Here is an 18262-nt window from a genome sequence, read left to right as displayed (position 1 = left end):
ATGCTCCATAAAGTACAAAAATCAGAAAACGCATGTCAAATTTTCTATCTAGAAATTAACAACTAAATGTAAAAATCTAATAACTTTGAAATAATAAATTAGAAAATGTAACAGAAAACAAGAAAATAGAGTAATTTGAAAAAAATAACAAATAGAACAGACAAATCATAACTGGTTTATTGTTATAGATATACAAAATTCATGGAATGAGGAATAGGAATGGGTTTTCACTGTCAAATGGAAATTTTAAGAATATATTATGTTTAAATCTATGCTACTAAAATTTGAAAATAGAATTATTTTATAGGTAACCATTAATATCAATACTGGCTTAAAAGAAATATAAAACTTGAATGGATCAATATCCAGAATAAATTTGATGGAGGATGAGGATAAAAAAGTACTTAATTATAAAATAGACAAAACATTAAGTTTTCTCAACACTTGAAGAATAGATAATATACTTCATAATTTTTTTTTAAAGAACAGATCATTTGGATGCTATATGAACTATTCCAGAGCATAGAAAAAGATGGAAAATTTTATAATTATTGTTAAAAAGCAAAATACCATGATACCAAAGCATCAGTATGGCAGAGGAAAAAATCATGAGATGCCCAAAAGCATTTAATAAACCTCAACATTTATCTGTGATTATAATTCTTTTTTTCTTTTAAAAAAAGGAGAAGGATACTTCTTTGACATGATAGAAATACCAATCCAAGCCAGTGGAGATTTCCTCCAAGAATACACCAACAATGACCAGTTAGAAGATGTAAAGGGGTGATGGTAACATCCACCATAGCAATTACAAATATGCAATATTTAGAGAACTCAAATCATCAAAACTGCTGAATTTTACTGAAGAACACCACAAAAGAAGATCTGAATAAGCTGGAAATATATACCATGTTTTTAGGTAAACAAAAATAATCATAAGAGTCATATGGAAGAATCAACTGGTAATAATAGCCAAGACATTTTTTGAAAGAGAATAATGGAAGAAGATTTGAACTAACACACAATAAAACATCTTTAAAATATATTAATTAGAATCATGTGGGATTTGGTAAGCTTCAACCAGTGATTGTAAGATCTTCTAATTTTTCAAGAGAAACTGGAAATCTGGATTTTTAGATGAAAGCTTCCATGTTCCTAGGTTGGCTTAAAACTTTTGAAGCATTGTATATTTCCAAAGAAAGCATTTCTGTGGGCTAAATCGGCCACAGTGGACCTCTGCTCTATACACACCCAGCACTTCCTGCCTCACCCTGAGCTTAAGTTGCTTCCTGTGGCTGGACAGCCCTTTCCTCCCTCTCCACCCTTTCAAATGAAACCCACCCACCAAGGTGTGGCTCCTGGGCTGTCCCCTAACAAAGCAACCTAGGAACTTCCAGTAGAGATTTCCAATAACTCTCCTTCTACTACAAGGATTACAGTACTTATCACAGACTGACATTAGAATTAATCCACATGTTCTATTTCTTCCTCTGGACTGGAGAATAGGAACAGTGTCTAATAATAATAATATCAGGTTCTAGCTTTTGGCTGTAGTTTGTGCCAAGCGCTGATATTTTGCACGTAGCTTCTGTAATCCTCTCAACAGGTGCAAAAGAGGTATTACCCCCATTTTACAGATGATGTGTCTCTCAGAGGAGCTAAACAACTAAACGAGGCCAGGAACAAACAGGATGCTAATGCTTGTTGCCTGATTTCACCATATCAGAGTTGTTCTGAGTTTAACTGAAAGGACTTGGGATCTTACTTTGAAAGGAGGGCAGCAGAGTCAGAGATAACGGCTAAAATAAGAAGAATGAGCCTGAGCATAAGGACTCAGGGGTTTGTAATCTAGAAATGGGATTGGAATACCAAATGAAGCACAAAAATATACTAAGGACAACATTCTAATTATGTACTTGAGACTCGCTTCAATAGTATAATTTATATTTAAAATTACCTTTTGCTTTAGCGAATGTTACTGTTTCACTTGAACTGGATGTCATCAGTGGAAAAAAGAGAACAGATGAGAACTACACTGTGGTCTGAATGAATCTTTGAACTGTGGAAAAATCTTTTGAATTATTCTCAATATTCTTTTCATTTTAAGCTCCGCATAAAGTTTTTATAAGACTTAATTTGTACTTGTTTTGTTGGAATTAAAAATAAATAATCTTGGCGCTATCTACAGTAGCTCACCATAAGACAATTTAAAATCATCTTAATGTAATTTCTTGACAATTTCTAAAGCTACAAGCAATTTGTTTGGGATGTTTCAAGAGCTGTGACTGAGAAAAGAGAAGACAATCTAATAACAAAGCTCTTTCATAGATGATTTGAACTGTCCAATTAATCATTCACTCTAAAGAACACAGTTTTATTGAAGTGTCTTTAAAAATTTAATAGAACACCTTGCATAGGGAAAAATTTTGCTGATGAAAAAGAGATGGTCTTTTAAAAGCACTATTAATTCCTAAACTAGAAATGCAATCTTTCAAAACTGTTACTATGAGTGAAAAAGTTAAGACGCCATACTTCCGCTTTCTTTTCAGGCACTTGAAAGATCTATTAAAGAAAAGTTCCATTTATAAAAATGGCAAAAATATTAAAGAAAGCGTAAGCATTTTTCTGGCCATTGCTACTTGTTCAATATTTGTTTCTCTGTTTAAGACTAGAAAGCCATAAATTTCAATTAATCATACTCTGGTTCAGATTTTTTATTTTTCCTATTTGATACCTGTTTTTTATGGCAGGAATACTTGACCCTCCTTTAAAAAGAAAAGGAGACCATTAATTTAATAGATTATCATAGAACAGTAAAGTGTGATCTGGCAGCAAAATATGACCTGTGGACCTATTGCTATGTGTTTTTGTAAGGTCTGCACCCTAAGAATGGTCTTTACATTTTTAAAGGACTATTAAAAAAGAAAGAAAAATATGCAACAGAGACCTTATGTGGCCTACAAAGCCTAAAATATTTACTGTCTGGCCTTTACAAAAAGTTTACCAACCTCTGCCATGGAATAAAAAGAGTTTTTTTATAATTATCATCTCATGTATATGCCACTGGCGAGACACCACATCTAAGCTGCCAAAAGGATTCAGCCAGAAGACTAAGTGATAAAGCATGGATGGAGAGTGATTTTTAAATATATTTTATGATATTTACTATGGAGACAAACTTCTAGAATTTGAGAAATGGCAGCTTCAAGTTGACAATGTGGCTTCAAGAAACTGCTCTACTCTAAATACTTGAAAATACACACGGGGTGGTTAATAGAGCAGAACATGATATTTCATACACATTTCCCTCTCCCTGACCACATGCCCTTTTCTTCCAGGTACACTTGTAGTCATCACTCAAACTCAGATCCAATGTGTCTTCCTCAATGAACTCTCCAAATCCTGCAGACAAAATTAAACGCACTCGTCAAAGTTTTCAGAGCACTCTATACAAACTTTTATTATACAACTTATTTTAATTTATTATTATTACTTTTCTCATTAAAAAACTTTGAATTCCTGCATAGCAAGGACCTTGTCCTGCTCAACTCTGTACTCATATCATTTAGCATAATGTCTTCCCCAGAGTGGGCATACAGTAAATACATATTCATTTTTCTCACCTTAGACTCAAATGAAAAAAACTTACCCCATAAGTAAACCCAAAAATGATGCTTTCTTCAAGAAAGCCTGTGCACAGAGCACAGGTGACTGACAGCCTCCAGCTGTTGCATCTGTGGATCAACCAGAATACTGCTGACAAGGCCACACCTCTCCTGGGATGCTCACAGCTAATGAGTGATCACAGTGAGAGTACTAGAGCTGGGCCATTTCTGCCCAATGCAGGACTCCTCTAGCGGACAAACTTTGTTCAGGAAATGCTCACTGACCTAGCTGAGAACTTCTCACAAGTGCTGCTGTCATAAACTTCACACTCAAACATCGTTCCTGCCCCCTCTCTTTTCACAGGTGTCAGGTCAGTATCACAGTCTGAAGACTCCATGTGCCTACTGCTGCTCCATTACACATTACACTTCACAGGCATTTCCCCCAAGATACCTTTTGCACATCTAATCCAGTCATGGTATCTCCTTATCAAAGGACTCAAACTGACATACGGTCCCATGGCTTGTAGAGTGTAAGAGAACTGAAAACAGGAAAGATTCTGCCTGGAGTTTCAATGAGGGCTGTCAGTCTGCCTACTACTGTACTGCCAGTCCACATTCCACCATTCCTAGGGCTGCTGCCACTTGGAAAAATGCAACAAGATTTGACACCCTTACATTGAGCAAGAACAGTAACAACCAATTCAAAGGAGCACAGCAGCAAGTGAGATAAAAAGTAACTGGAAGAAAAAGGATAACCCCACAAAGAAGTTGAGTTTTTAGAGGAAAGAGATGGTAACAAGATAAAAATGTAAAAAATAACATTTGAGGGAATTTAATAACAGTTAAAAAAAATACTTTCTAAGTTAAAAAATGTCAGCTAAGAAACGGACAGAAAAAGTGACAGAATGGATGGACATTGTTGAGATCCTACCTAATACCAGGAAGATAAATCAAACACACATACACATACATCTAGTGAAAAAAGTAAGAATACAAGAGGAAAAATAATGACAGAAAAGATGAGATACTTGGAAGACAGATCTAGGAGACTGAATATGTGAATAAGAGGAAACCAAAAGGAGAAAGAGAAACAGAAAAAAGAAAGACAATAATTAACTATTTTTTAATTGCCTGTTCTGAAAACAAGAGCCTGCAGATTTTAAAGTTTTGAGGGTAGGAAGGGAGGACTTACAAGAAATACACAGTTTGAGGCATGACACAGAAAAATTCCTAAATTCCAAAGATCATTTAAAAAACAAAAAAGTACAACCTTCTGAACAGAAAAAAAAAAACAAAAAAAAAAACGCTGTCACAATCATTAGGAATACATCAACTACATGTAATATATAATATAACCCCAGGATTTTTTTTTGTTAATATAACAAAAAACCAAAACCAAACCAAACCTGTGGCCGTCAAGTCGATTCCAACTCATAGTGATCCTACAGGACACAGCAGAACTGCCCCATAGGGTTTCCAAGGAAGGGCTGGATCAGGGTTTATTCTTCTGGAGGCTGGTTGATTCAGCTGGTTTGCTGGTTGGTTCAGCTGCTCAAAATGCCAACAGGAACCCCTCGCCTCCTTTTTTTCTGTCTTCCCATCATTCTCACTATTTTGGCTTTCTAATGCTTGTCAACTCATTTTTGCATGGGTGGCCCTGTTGCCTCAGACATTAAATCTAGTATTTTTAATCATTTGCCCTGTTTCATCAAGAAATAAAAAACTATCCCATAAAATTCCAGCACACTTTAATTTATACTTCATTACCCAACCTAAGCTTAAATGAGGCTGGGTCAGCATATGTATTGCTCTTTCAGTCTCACGGTAGTGAGAGGAGAATGTGAGGTTGTTGGAAAAGAGTGCAAGTGAGCTAATCCACAGGGCCTGCCACATACACAAAGGAAAAGGAATCAAAAGGAATCAGACTTCTTGTCACAAACAAAAGGTACCGGGAGGGTGCAGTATAGCAGTCTATAAGGAACTGAAGAAAAAAGGAAATAGGACTCAAGTGACACCCATCTAGGTAAGAAATATTTGAGAGTCTTTGAGGATAAGAAATAATTTAGAGATAATTAGACTTATATAGGCTTTTTAAGGAGAATACCGAAGGAGTCTAATCAAATAACAAGTAAATCAGAGCAGTGTGAAGACCTCCAGCTAAGGGTAAAAGAAGCAATAATGAGAAATGCATTATCTGAATATGAAGAGATAGACTCATCAAAAATGGACAGTCTAGGTACGTGCAGAGTAATGACTAAGACCTGAAAAGAGGGAAAATTATAATTAGAGTCTAGAATTAAAGTAGTAGCAATTTCAGCAAAAATTAGGAGATACAGGTGAGAAGAGAGTCAGGAAGAGCAGAATAAAAGTACTCCGAAAGTCCCATCTTGGTGGGAGGAAGAGGAAATAAAGAGGGGTAATTAATCTGGAGTTCTTATCGGGATATTTTGTTTTCAAATATCTAAGGGAGATATGTGTTTCTGAATATGAACAGAGCCACCTAATCCAGGTATACAAGCTGTATATTACCCTGCCACTCACAATGTAGACTAGAATTTTGTGTCAGATGGCAGTATATAACAGCAATTTTCTGGCAGAGTCGTCTTAAGAAAATGAATGCCATTTTGTTTCTCACGTTATCATACATCAGCACTATATAAGCTAGTGGTGGCTCTAAAAGGTGCCCTAGTGGCTCAGTGGTTAAAGTTCTCAGCTGCTAACCAAAAGGTCGGCGGTTTGAACCCACCAGCCACTCCACAGGAGAAAGATGTGGCAGTCTACTTCCAAAAGATTTACAACCTTGGAAACCCTATGGAGCAATTCTGCTCTGTCCTATAGGGTCATTATGAGTTAGAATTGACCTGACAGCAGCGGGTCTGGTAAGCTGCTCTAAACATGAAATTAGGGAAGGAATACTGACCGTCAGTAGAACAACATAGAGCAGCACAGCTTCCAACTGATAGAGGTCAAGAGGAGAATAAAACGAGATAAATACCAATTTGATCAAACAAGCAAAAAAAAGGAGAAATCTGAAGAAATTATTCAGTTTTTAGAAATGATAATTAAGGACAAAACAAAGACACAGGTATAGTTATTATTACAGTCAATGTGAATAGACTGAATTCTCCAATAAAAAAGCAGAGATAAAGTGAGTTTTAAAACAAATGATACAAAAAAAATCTTAAATTTAAAAGGAAAAGTGGGTAACAGAATAACAAAGAGAAGGGTATAAAATAAAATCAGGGAAATGCAAACTCTCTCCCTCCAAAAATATAATCCAAAGAATGGCAATATTAGTATCAGTCTAGGAGAAACTTAATTTTAAAAGCATTAAAAAAAAAGGCAGTTAAAAAAAAATGTGAGCCATGTAGTTATATAAACAAACAATACATACGTAAATATACAAAGCAAAAGCTGTGAACATTTAATAAGCATGTGATAAAAATATGTTAAGAATGTAAGAATTCAATACACCACCTTTTGAATTTATCAAATTTAATACACCAATGTAAGTTAGAATATAGAATAATTTAATAAAGCAGTCAATAAGCTCATTTTAATAGTTGAGAAATGGAACATCACATTCCTCAATGGAAAATATGCCTTTATTCAAAATCTCTAGGGAACATTTAAAAAAAATCAATCATCTACTTAGCTACAAAGATCATAAAGATTTAAAATCAGAATATTTTACAAACTACACTCTCTGAATACAAATCAATGAAATATAAAATTACAAAAAAATTAAGCACTAAAAATTGGTAACATTCAAATTAAAAAACACACTCCTACAAATCCTTCACTGAAAGAAGATCAATACTAAAATTACAAACTATATAGAAACAATGAAAAGGAGAATAACTCCTCCAAAAAATGTAGAATATAGCTAAGGATGTACTCAGAAGAATATTTCTAACTTAAATGACTTCATGAGTAAAGGAGTTTTTTTTAAAAAGGAACTAAGCAGAAAAGGGGGGAGGCGAAGAGATAATAAAAACTAAGGTAAAAGTCGTGGAAGAGAAAAAAAAAAAAGAGTAGAAATAATAAATGGAAAAGTTTTTTTTTTTTTAAAGGATAATAATAGAAAAACAACTTGCAGAAATATTTAAGAAAAAAGAAAACAGTAAAAGTTGACAACATTAGAAAGAAGAATGAAGATACATATCTGTTACAGTACAAAAAGTAATTATTTATTAGGGAATACTACATGCTATTCTGAAGGAGCCCTGGTGGTACAATGGTTCAGCACTCTGCCGCTAACCTAAAAGTTGACAGTTCAAACCCCCTCAATGCCTCTGCAGGAGAAAGACCTGGCAATTTGCTCCCGTAAAAGTTACAGCCTAGAAAACCTTGTAGGGCAGTTCTACTCTGTCACATGGGGTCACTATGAGTCTAAATCGACTTGATAGCAACTAACAACAACATGATATTCTGAAGCAACAAATTTAAAAGCCGAAAGCAAATGAGTAATTTCCTAACAAATAATGTGACCCAAAAAGAAGTTGAAAACTTTAATAGGCTAATACACAGAAGTGATTGGAAAAGAAACTAAGTATCTACCATGGAAAATAAAATGAAATGAAACCATTATCCAGCGGGTTCATACCTAAGTACTAGCTTTTAAGGAAAGGACATTTCCAATTGAAACTCACAGAATGGCATGAATAGTTTCCCCAATTCATTTGTGAAACTAGTAAAATTTTTATACAAATATCTGATACGGCATCAAGAGAATATTATAGACCAATCCCATTTATGAATATAGAAATAAACATTCTAAATAACACTCGAATTTAACAAATAAAATCAAGCAATGCAATACAAAAATAAATTATGAAAAAGTAGTATATGTTCAATAAAGCAAGGATAGTTCAATAGCAAGAAATTCTGCAACATAATTCTTTACATAGCCAATTAAAGGACAAAAACCATAAAAATATCTATGATAAAATTCGACATGTATTCCAGAAGAAAACAAAATCTTACCACACTAGATCTAATTAGGTTTACAAAGAAAATACTTACATATGATGAAGACTTTATTGATCAAATACCATTCAAAAAAAGTATACTAAATTCTCACACACAAATACCATTTGAATTAAAATCAGTGCTTGCATCATCACTGTTATTTGATATTACTTAGAAGTTTTAATGAAAAAATAGAAAAAGAAAGTTTTAAGGAAAAAGCAAAAAGAAAGGGAAATTAAACAGGACAGAGATCTGAAAGAAAAAATATTATTACTATTATTTTTATGGATGATATAGCCAACAGCACACCTAGCAAATGCAAGTGTCTAGAAAAAACTATCCAGTAGAATTAATTAATAAGGGAATTTGCTCAGACATCTGAATATAAATATTTATTTACTTATAACTTTTCTCCATTACAGCAATAAGCAGATGAAAACAAAATGGGAAAATATTTCTTTTAAAATAGCCCATAATGGAAGGGCTGCATCAAAGAGCTACTGAGGATAAAGAAAGCTGAAAGAAAATGTTACACCCTAACTAAAAATCAGAAAATATAATCTGTAAAATTACAATTTTTGTTTAGCCAAGAGAGTTGAAGTCACATAGCAACAAGGTAAAGTGGATCCCAAAGGGTGACAAGCCCCTCCACAGAGAAACAGGACATTGCCATAGGCAGACAATGGAAGAAGAGTGAGCAGTCATAAAAGCAGATAACAACAACACTAAAATGGTAACAAATTTGTAAAGGCTGAGTGTGGGCTAGCAAGGAAACCAGAAGGCCACAGATATAAGGACAGGCCAAGGCCACCACCCATTCTTTTGCATAAATCTTCCCCAGGTGCCAAGGCAAAAGTTGTGGGGGAGGAAAAAACAAGAGACCTAAGAGAAGACATCTTGGAGGTGCAGGCATGTAGGCAGCGATCAGCTACCACTGGTGCACAGATACAAAACTTACCCTCATCCCAGCCTCCATTCTCGAATGAAGCAAACACCATTTGCCACAGGGACAGGGAAAGTAAATACTCCTGTCTCCCTCAGGTAAAGGTTGGAGGCTGTTGAAGGAAGAATAGAAGCAAATAACACCTGCAACTGGGAGAGAGGCAGAAACCCTCTGGTTATCCCTCTCCCCGGTTCAAGAACAGCAGCCACTGGAAGAGAGGTTGAGAACACACATGCCTCATCCTACAGTGACACTAGGTAAAACCTATATGCTCCTGTGGCTGAGGTAAGAAACTTACTCAGGCCCAGAATCTTGCACTTATATCAAACAGAGTTCAGACTCATGGAGGGACAGAAAACTCACACAAAAAGCCCCCAACTGAAACAAGGCAGAGTTTGGCTACCACAGGAAGAAGAGACAGGAATGCTGAGAAACTTCACACAGGGCTTGCCTGATATTGCAGTTGGAGTAGGAGAACTGAGACCTCCCTCTCTGACTCCACCTAGAATACTATTGAGGAAGAGGCAAAAGCACAGAGAGAGGACCCCATTGTTGCTGGAGTTCAGGTCTGGCTGAAATTTGAGGGCAAAACACCACTGGAGAAAACTCTGTGGTTTCCATCTCTCACAAAAGACTAGGGAAAAAGGAATGTATCTCTTGTGGAAGTTTGTGATGTAGTGAGAATTAAATAGCAAAAAACAAAGCACAAACTCACACATCTACTGACTAAATTGACTCATCTCCCTCTTTCCCCCAAAAAGCATACACACGCTAATACCTCACAAAGCAAGAGGTACATCGATTTCTTAGCATATATTATTTACCTCAGTATCTACCATTCTTTTATACATAACGTCAGATAGTCAATCAAAAATAAAAAGACACACAAAGAAAGCAAGGAAACTTATACCCACTGTCAAGAGATAAACCTACCAACATAACCAGACCCCAAATGGCAGAGACGTTAAAACAATCAAACAAGGGCATTAAAATAACTATGATTAAGATTTAGAAGAATCTAGAGATAAAGGTGCACAACATGCACAAACAGAGAAATTCAGAAAAGTGAAAATTTTTTAAATATGAAAATGCATAAGTACATAGCTTTATGTCAAAGATGAAGTCCTTCATTGAGCTTAATAGACTGTATACAGCAAAAGAATCAGTAAACTTGAAGGAAGATAAAAAAAATTATCTAGACTGAAAACTGAATAGAAAAACTAGTGAGGACGGGGATGGGGAGCATCTAACACCTGTGGGACATCATCATGTAGTCTAATATACTTGAATTATGGTGTTGGTGAAGAATATTGAATATACCATGAATTGCCAAAGAACAAATAAATGTGTCTTAGAAGAGGTACAACCAGAATGCTCCTTAGAAGCAAGGATAGTGAGACTATATCTCATATACTTTAGACATGTTATCAGGAGGGACCAATTCCTGGAGAAGGACATCATGCTTGGTAAAGATGAGGGTCAGTGAAAAAGAGGAAGACCCTCAACGAGACGGACTGACACAATGGCTACAACAATGGGCTCAAGTATAACAACAGTTGTGAGGATAATGCAAGACCAGGCAGTGTTTCATTCTGTTGTATATAGGGTCACTATGAGTCAGAACTGAATCAACAGCACCTAACAATAACAACAAATATATTTGTCAATACCGTCCAGAGAAGACAGAAAAAGGAATAGCATATTCAAAATAATAACTAATAATGAAAAGAAATTTACTGAAAATTAAGGACAATAAACTACAAATAAAATAAGCTTAGAGAACACCCAGTAACATAATTACAAATGATAATACAACTAGGAATTTCACAGTCAAAATACTGAACACAAAGATAAAGAGAAAATCCTGAAACCAGCAGCCAGAGGGAAAAAAGAAATATTGCATATAAACGTATGACTTACAATAGACTTCTCATCAGAAATTATGTAACCTAGAGGGCAATGGAGAAACACTTTTAAATTACAGGCAGTTCCTGGGCTATGAACTTCCAACTTCGGTACAACCCACAGTTACGAACCAACCCCCCATAAAGCCTACTATATTGAAAATTCGAGGTCCATACAATGGTTCATAATACCAAACAGGTGCTACTTTGCAATGTGCATCAAAACATTATTATTATTATTATTACTATATTATGATGTTAAAAGTGTTTTAGTGTGTGTGGAAGTGTTTCTTTAATGTTTTCTATGCATAGAAATGTATATTACATACTACATACTAAGACAAACATTTGACTAATTGACATTAGATACAAACTGTACCTAATTGTTGCATCATACATACAAATTCAACTTAAAGACAGATTTAGGAATGGAATTCGTTCATAATTTGAGGACTGCCTGTAATGGGGGAAAAAATCTGTCACTCTACCATTTACTATGCACAAAAGTTTTTCATAAGCAATGGTAAATAAACTTTTTAAGACAAACAAGAGCTGAGAAAAGTCATTGAAAGCTGACATACCCTACAGGAAATGCTAAAAAAAAAATTTCTTTAGGCAAAAGTAATATGATACTACACAGAAGTGTAGATTTAAACAACAACAAAAAAAAAAAAAAAAAAATGAAGAACTCTGCAGCCAGCAATCATGATTAAATGTTATTGCCGGGTGTTGTCGAGCCAGGTCCAACTCACAGCAACTCCATGTAAAACAGAACAAAACAATGACTAGTCCTGCGTCATCCTCACAAACACTGCTGTTTGTGCCCACTGTTGTAGCCTCTGTGTCACACCATCTTACTGAGGGCCTTCTACTTTTTCGCTGACCCTCTAATTTACCAAATATGATGTCTTGTTCCAGGGTCTAGTCTCTCCTAATAACACGCCCAAAGTAAGCGAGATGAAGCATAACTATCCTGTCTTTTAAGAGCATTCGGGCTATACTTCTTCCAACACAGATTTGTTCGTTCTTCTGGAAGTCCATGATATATGCAGTATTCTTTGCCAACACCATAATTCAAAGGCATCAATTCTTCTTCAGTCTTCCTTACTCTTCATGCAGCTTTCGTATGCATATGAGGTGACTGAAAAATACCACAGCTTGGGTCAGGTGCACCTTAGTCCTCAAATTGATATCTTTGCTTCTTAACATTTTAATTAAAGAGGTCTTTTGCAGCAGATTTGCCCAATGAAATGTGTCTTCTTGACTGCTGCTACCATGCATGTTGATTGTGGATACAAGTAAAATTAAATCCTTGACAACTTCGATCTTTTCTCTGTTTTTCATGATGTTGCTTATTGGTCCAGTTGTGAGGAGTTGTGTTTTCTTTATGTTGAGGTGTAATTCATACTGAAGGCTGTAGTTTTTGATCTTCCTCAGTTAAGTGCTTCAAGTTCTCTTTACTTTCATCAAGCAAGGTTGAGTTATCTGCATACTGCAGGTTTGTAATAAGTCTTCCTCCAATTTTGATACCATGTTCTTCTTCATACAGTCCAGCTTCTCGGATTATTTACTCAGCAGACAGATTGAATAAGCGTGGTGAAAAGATACAACCCTGATGCACACACTTCCTGATTTTAAACTAGAGAGTCTCTCCTCTTAGCACGACTGCCTCTTGGTCTGTGTACAGGTTCCACATGAGCACAATTAAATGTTCTGTAATTCCCATTCTTCACAATGTTACCCATAATTTTTTATGATCCACACAGTCAAATGCCTTTGAATAGTCAATAAAACACAGGTAAGTATCTTTCTGGTGTTCTCTACTTTCAGCTAAGATCCATTTGACATCAGCAATGATATCTCTGGTTCCACATCCTCTTCTGAATCCGGCTTGAATTTCTGGCAGTTCCCTGTCAACGTACTGTTGCAACTGTTTTTGAATTATCTTTAGCAAAATTTTACTTGCATCTGATATTTATGATATTCTTCAATAATTTCTGCATTCTGTTGGATCACTTTTCTTTGGAATGGGCATAAATATGGATTTCTTCCAGTCAGTTGGCCAGGTAGCTGTCTTCCAAATTTCTTGACATAGACTAATGAGCACTTGCAGTGTTGCATCCATTTGTTGAAACATCTCAATCAGTATTCCATCAACTGCTGGAGCTTTATTTTTCGGCAGTGCCTTCAGTTCAACTTGGACTTCTTCCTTCAGTGCTTGATCATATGCTATCTCCTGAAATGGCTGAACATCGACTAATTCTTTTTGGTACAGTGATTCTGTATATTCCTTCCATCTTCTTTTGATGCTTCTGCATCATTCAGCATTTTGTCCACAGAATCCTTCAATATTGCAACTTGAGGCTTGAATTTTTCTTCAGTTCTTTCAGTTTGAGAAATGCCAAGTGTGTTCTTCCCTTTTGGTTTTCCAACTCCAGATCTTTGCACATTTCATTATAATACTTTACTTTGTCTTCTCAAGCTGCCCTTTGAAATCTTTTGTTTAGCTCTTTTAAGTGATCATTTCTTCCATTCACTTTAGCTACTCTACGTTCAATGATTAAATATAAAATATAAAATTAAATACAAAGTGGTTGTCATGGATTGAGTTGTGTCCCCAAAAAATATCTGTCAGCTTGGCTGGGTCATGATTCCCAGTATTGTATGATTGTGTTATCTGATGTGATTTCCTTGTGTTATAAATTCTATCACTATGATGAGATTATATGTGATCTCCTTATGTGTTGTAAATTCTATCACTGTGATGAGCTTGACAAGATTAGTGTCTTAATGCAATCTCTTTTGAGATATAAAAGAGAGAAGCGAGCAGAGACACATGGGAACCTCATACCACCAAGAAAGCAGTGCCAGGAGCAGAGCGCATCCTTTGGACCTGAGGTTTCTGCGCTGAGATGCTCCCAGACCAAGGAAGGACTGACGACAAGGACCTTCCTCCAGAGCCGACAGAGAGAGAGAGCCTTTTCCTGGAGCTGATACCCTGAATTTGGACTTGTAGCCTACTGGACTGTGTGAGAGAATAAACTTCTCTTTGCTAAATCCATCCACTTGTGGTATTTCTGCTGGAGCAGCACTAGATGACTAAGACAGTGGTTACATACAAAAGGCTCTTTTTTCTTACTTTTAACCCCTAAAGGTAACTATTTAAACCAAAAAAACAGTAACTATGAATTGTATGGTTTATAAAATGTAAAAGTAAAACGAAGAAAATAGCACAAACATAGAGAAATAAATGGAAGTATACTATTGTAAGATTTTGACACTATACAGTAAACGCTATAATATTATTTGAAGACTGTGATAAGTAACGAATGCATATCGTAAACCCTAGAGCAATCACAGAAAAATATAAAACAAACAGATGTAACTAATAAGGCAATACCGGAAACCAAATCAGCTGATATCAAGTCAATTCTGACACACAGTGACCCTGTAAGGACAAAGTAGAATTGCTCTACAGGATTTCTAAGGCTGTAATCTTTATGGAAGCAGAATGCCACATCTTTCTCCCATGAAGCAGCTGGTAGGTTAGAACCACCGACCTTTCAGTTAGCAATACACGTTGCCGTCGAGTCAACTCCGACTCATAGCAAACCTACAGGGTGGAGCAGAACTGCCCCATAGAGTTTCCAAGGAGCAGCTGGTGGATTTGAACTGCTGACCTTTTGGTTAGCAGACATAGCTCCTTTTAGCTCTTAAACATTGCGCCACCAGGGCTCCAATAGTGGAAATAAATTAGAACACTAAAAAACAACCAATTCTAAAGAAGACAAGAAACATGGAAAAATAAAAACAACTAACAAATAAGACAAATAAACAGCAAGTTAGTAAATGAAAAACCAAGCGTATCAAAATCATATTAAATGTAAATTGTCCAAACATTTCCAATAAAAGCTGAAGATGGTAAGATAAGATTAAAAATAAATATCTAAATAGATATTATCCATAAGAAATCCCCTTTACATATAAAGATAAAAATAGGTTAGATGTAAAATGATAGAACAAGATATACCATGAAAACAGTAATGAAAAGAAAGTGCAATAGATATATTAATGTAAGACAGAGTGGCTTGACAATAAGGAATATTACAGGGAAAAGGGGTCAATTCATCAAAAAAACTCCTAACAATCCAAAATATGCTTTCACTTAATAACAGAGCTTCAAAATAAAGTAAAAACTGATAGAACTGAAAGGAAAAATAGACAAATTCACAATTATATTTCGATATTTTAATACTCTAACACTTATCTCCCAATAGTTGACAGAACATGGAGACAAACAAAATCAGTAAGGCTACAAGAAGACTGGAATAACATTAACCAACTTAACTGACATTTATGGAATGCGCCAACCAATATTGGCAAGACACATTATTTTCAAGTGTATCAAGACAGACCATATCCTAGGTCATAAAACAAACCTCAGCAAATTCTTTTTTAATTTTATTGTGGTAAAATACACATAACAAAACATTTACCATTTTAACCATTTCAAGTGTACAGTTCAGTGACATTAATTACATTCAGCATGCTGTGCAACCATAATCATTATCTGTTTCAATACTTCTTAAGCAATAACTCCCCTTTTCAACCTTTCCTCAGTCCCTGGTAACCACCGATAAACTTCTGACTCTATGCATTTGCCTATCCTATGTATTTCATGTAAGTAGGATCATACATTATTTGTCCTTTTTTGTCTCACCTATGTCACTCAGCGTTTTAATGTTTTCAAGGTTCATCTATGTTGTTGCATATATTAGAAGTTTATTTTCTTTACGGCTGAATAATATTCCAACGTATGAATATAGTACATTTTGTTTATCCATTCATCTGTTGACAAAAACTTGAGTTGTTTCCACTTTTTGGCTATTGTGAATAGTGATGAAATGAACATGGGTATACAAGTATCTGTCTGAGTTCCTGCTTTCAAGTCTTTGGAGTATATGTCTAGGAGCGCAATTGCTGGGTCACATGTAATTCTATGTTTAACTTTTTTTTTAATGTATATACATTTTTTATTTTGTTGTTGTTGTATGTTTAACTTCTTGAGAAACTTCCAAACTATTTTCCCCGGCAAATTTTAAAAGATGTGTACTCATAGATAGTATGTTCTCTGAAAAGTATGGAATTAAACTAGAAATCAATAACAGAAATATATCTGTAAAATCTCCAAATATCTGAATTTTAAACAACATGATTCTAAATAATCCAGGGTCAAAGAAATCACAACGAAAATCAGAAAATACTTTGAATGAAATTAAAATTAAAAATAATTGTGCATAGATAAAAAATTTTTAGCACCATATATTTCAATAAGAAAAAAGTCTCAAATCAATGTTCTAAGCTTCTATCTTAAAAAAAAAAAGAACAAATTAAAACTACAAGAGGAAAGAAGAAAATAATAAACAACAGAAATCAGTAAACTAGAAAGCAGAAAAACAATAGAGAAAATCAATAAACCAAAGAGATAAAATTGATAAACCTCTAACCAGACTGATCAGTACAAAAGAGAATGAAGAGACAACACAACAGATCCAACAAACATTAAGAGAAAAATAAGGAAATATTATGCCAAAAATTCTGTTAACTTAAATAAAAAAGCTGCATTCCTTCAAAGACACAAATTAACAAGGTTCACCCAAGAAGAAATAAATAATCTGAATAGCTCACTATTAAATAAATTGAATCTATATTTAATATCTTCCTCCAAGGAAGAAAGAGGCAACCTCCAAACCAAGATGGATTCACTGTTGAATTATTCCAAGTATTTAAGGAAGAAAAAACAGCAACTCTACACAAAGTATTTCAGAAATTATAAGAGAATGGAATAATTCCCAAGTCATTTTATGAGGTATGGAATACTATGAAACCAAAGTAAAACAAAGAAAAGAAAAAACTATTGCTCACTATCCCCCATGAACAAAAGTTAAAAAAAAAAAAATCCTTAACAAAATATTAGCTAGTGAAATCCAGTTATATATAAGAAGACAGTACATCAGGACCAAGTAAGATTTATACAAAGAATGCAAGACTGGTTTAACATTCAAAATCAGTCAATGCAATTCACCCATATCAACAGACTAAAAAAGAAAACCTTATCATCTCACTGATATAAACTAGTCAAAAACCTATAAACACTTAGAAATAAATTTAATTAAAAAGGAAACAAACACAACAAATAAAATATCAAAATATTTTAGAACTATAACGTGAAAAAAATGGAAAGAATCCATGTTTTTGCATTGGACAATATAAACACTATAACATTAAAATGTTAATCATCCTAAGGTTTTATATACAATTAAATGCTATTCCAATTAGAATCACAACGAGGTTTTTGTATATTTTTTGCCTGGAAGAGGTGAGCAGTGATAAAATATTCCTTACATATGAACTTTAAGTACATGTCCAAGAATATCTAAGAAAATTATTTTTAAAAAAAGAAAAATGTGGCACTCTCATAGTACGTATCAGAACAAAATACAAAAAAATACATGAAATTTACATTCACTGGGAGAAGGATGATTACTCCAATAATAGTGCTAATACAAAGCACTGTGCACCTAAAAGTAAATAAAAATGAACTCCTTCTCTTATACCATGTACTGTACTGTACCCTCTGCCATCAAGTCAAATCCGACTTATAGTGACCCTATGGGACAGAGTAGAACTGCCCCATTCGGTTTCCAAGAAGCGCCTGGTGGATTCAAACTGCCAACCTTTTGATTAGCAGCTGTAGCTCTTAACCACTGTGCCACCAGGGTTTCCTTTATATCATGTACAACAATAAATTCCAAATGAATGAAAGATAAGACAAA

At 34.7% G+C, this 18262-nt stretch overlaps 1 protein-coding gene across 6 annotated transcripts in view; it reads right to left on the bottom strand.

The window, feature by feature from the left end:
- The window catches only part of KLF12 (KLF transcription factor 12), a 527148-nt gene that overhangs the window by 493807 nt on the left and 15079 nt on the right, over positions 1–18262 (bottom strand). Inside the window, exon 2 of one of the 6 annotated variants that reach the window (XM_023726729.1) lies at positions 9538–9634. The exons of 4 other annotated variants lie outside the window; for them this stretch is intronic. The gene's annotated coding sequence lies outside the window, so the exon portion shown is untranslated. Of the gene's footprint in view, positions 1–9537; positions 10924–18262 lie in introns of those variants that run through there. One more of the 6 variants, XM_023726728.1, reaches the window with a different exon arrangement.

The sequence above is a fragment of the Trichechus manatus genome, unplaced genomic scaffold (genome assembly GCF_000243295.1).
Source record: "Trichechus manatus latirostris isolate Lorelei unplaced genomic scaffold, TriManLat1.0 scaffold00013, whole genome shotgun sequence".
NCBI classification, from domain to species: Eukaryota; Metazoa; Chordata; class Mammalia; order Sirenia; family Trichechidae; genus Trichechus; species Trichechus manatus.
Note: the sequence above shows the minus strand (reverse complement) of the source record. Positions and strands in the feature narration are given on the sequence as shown.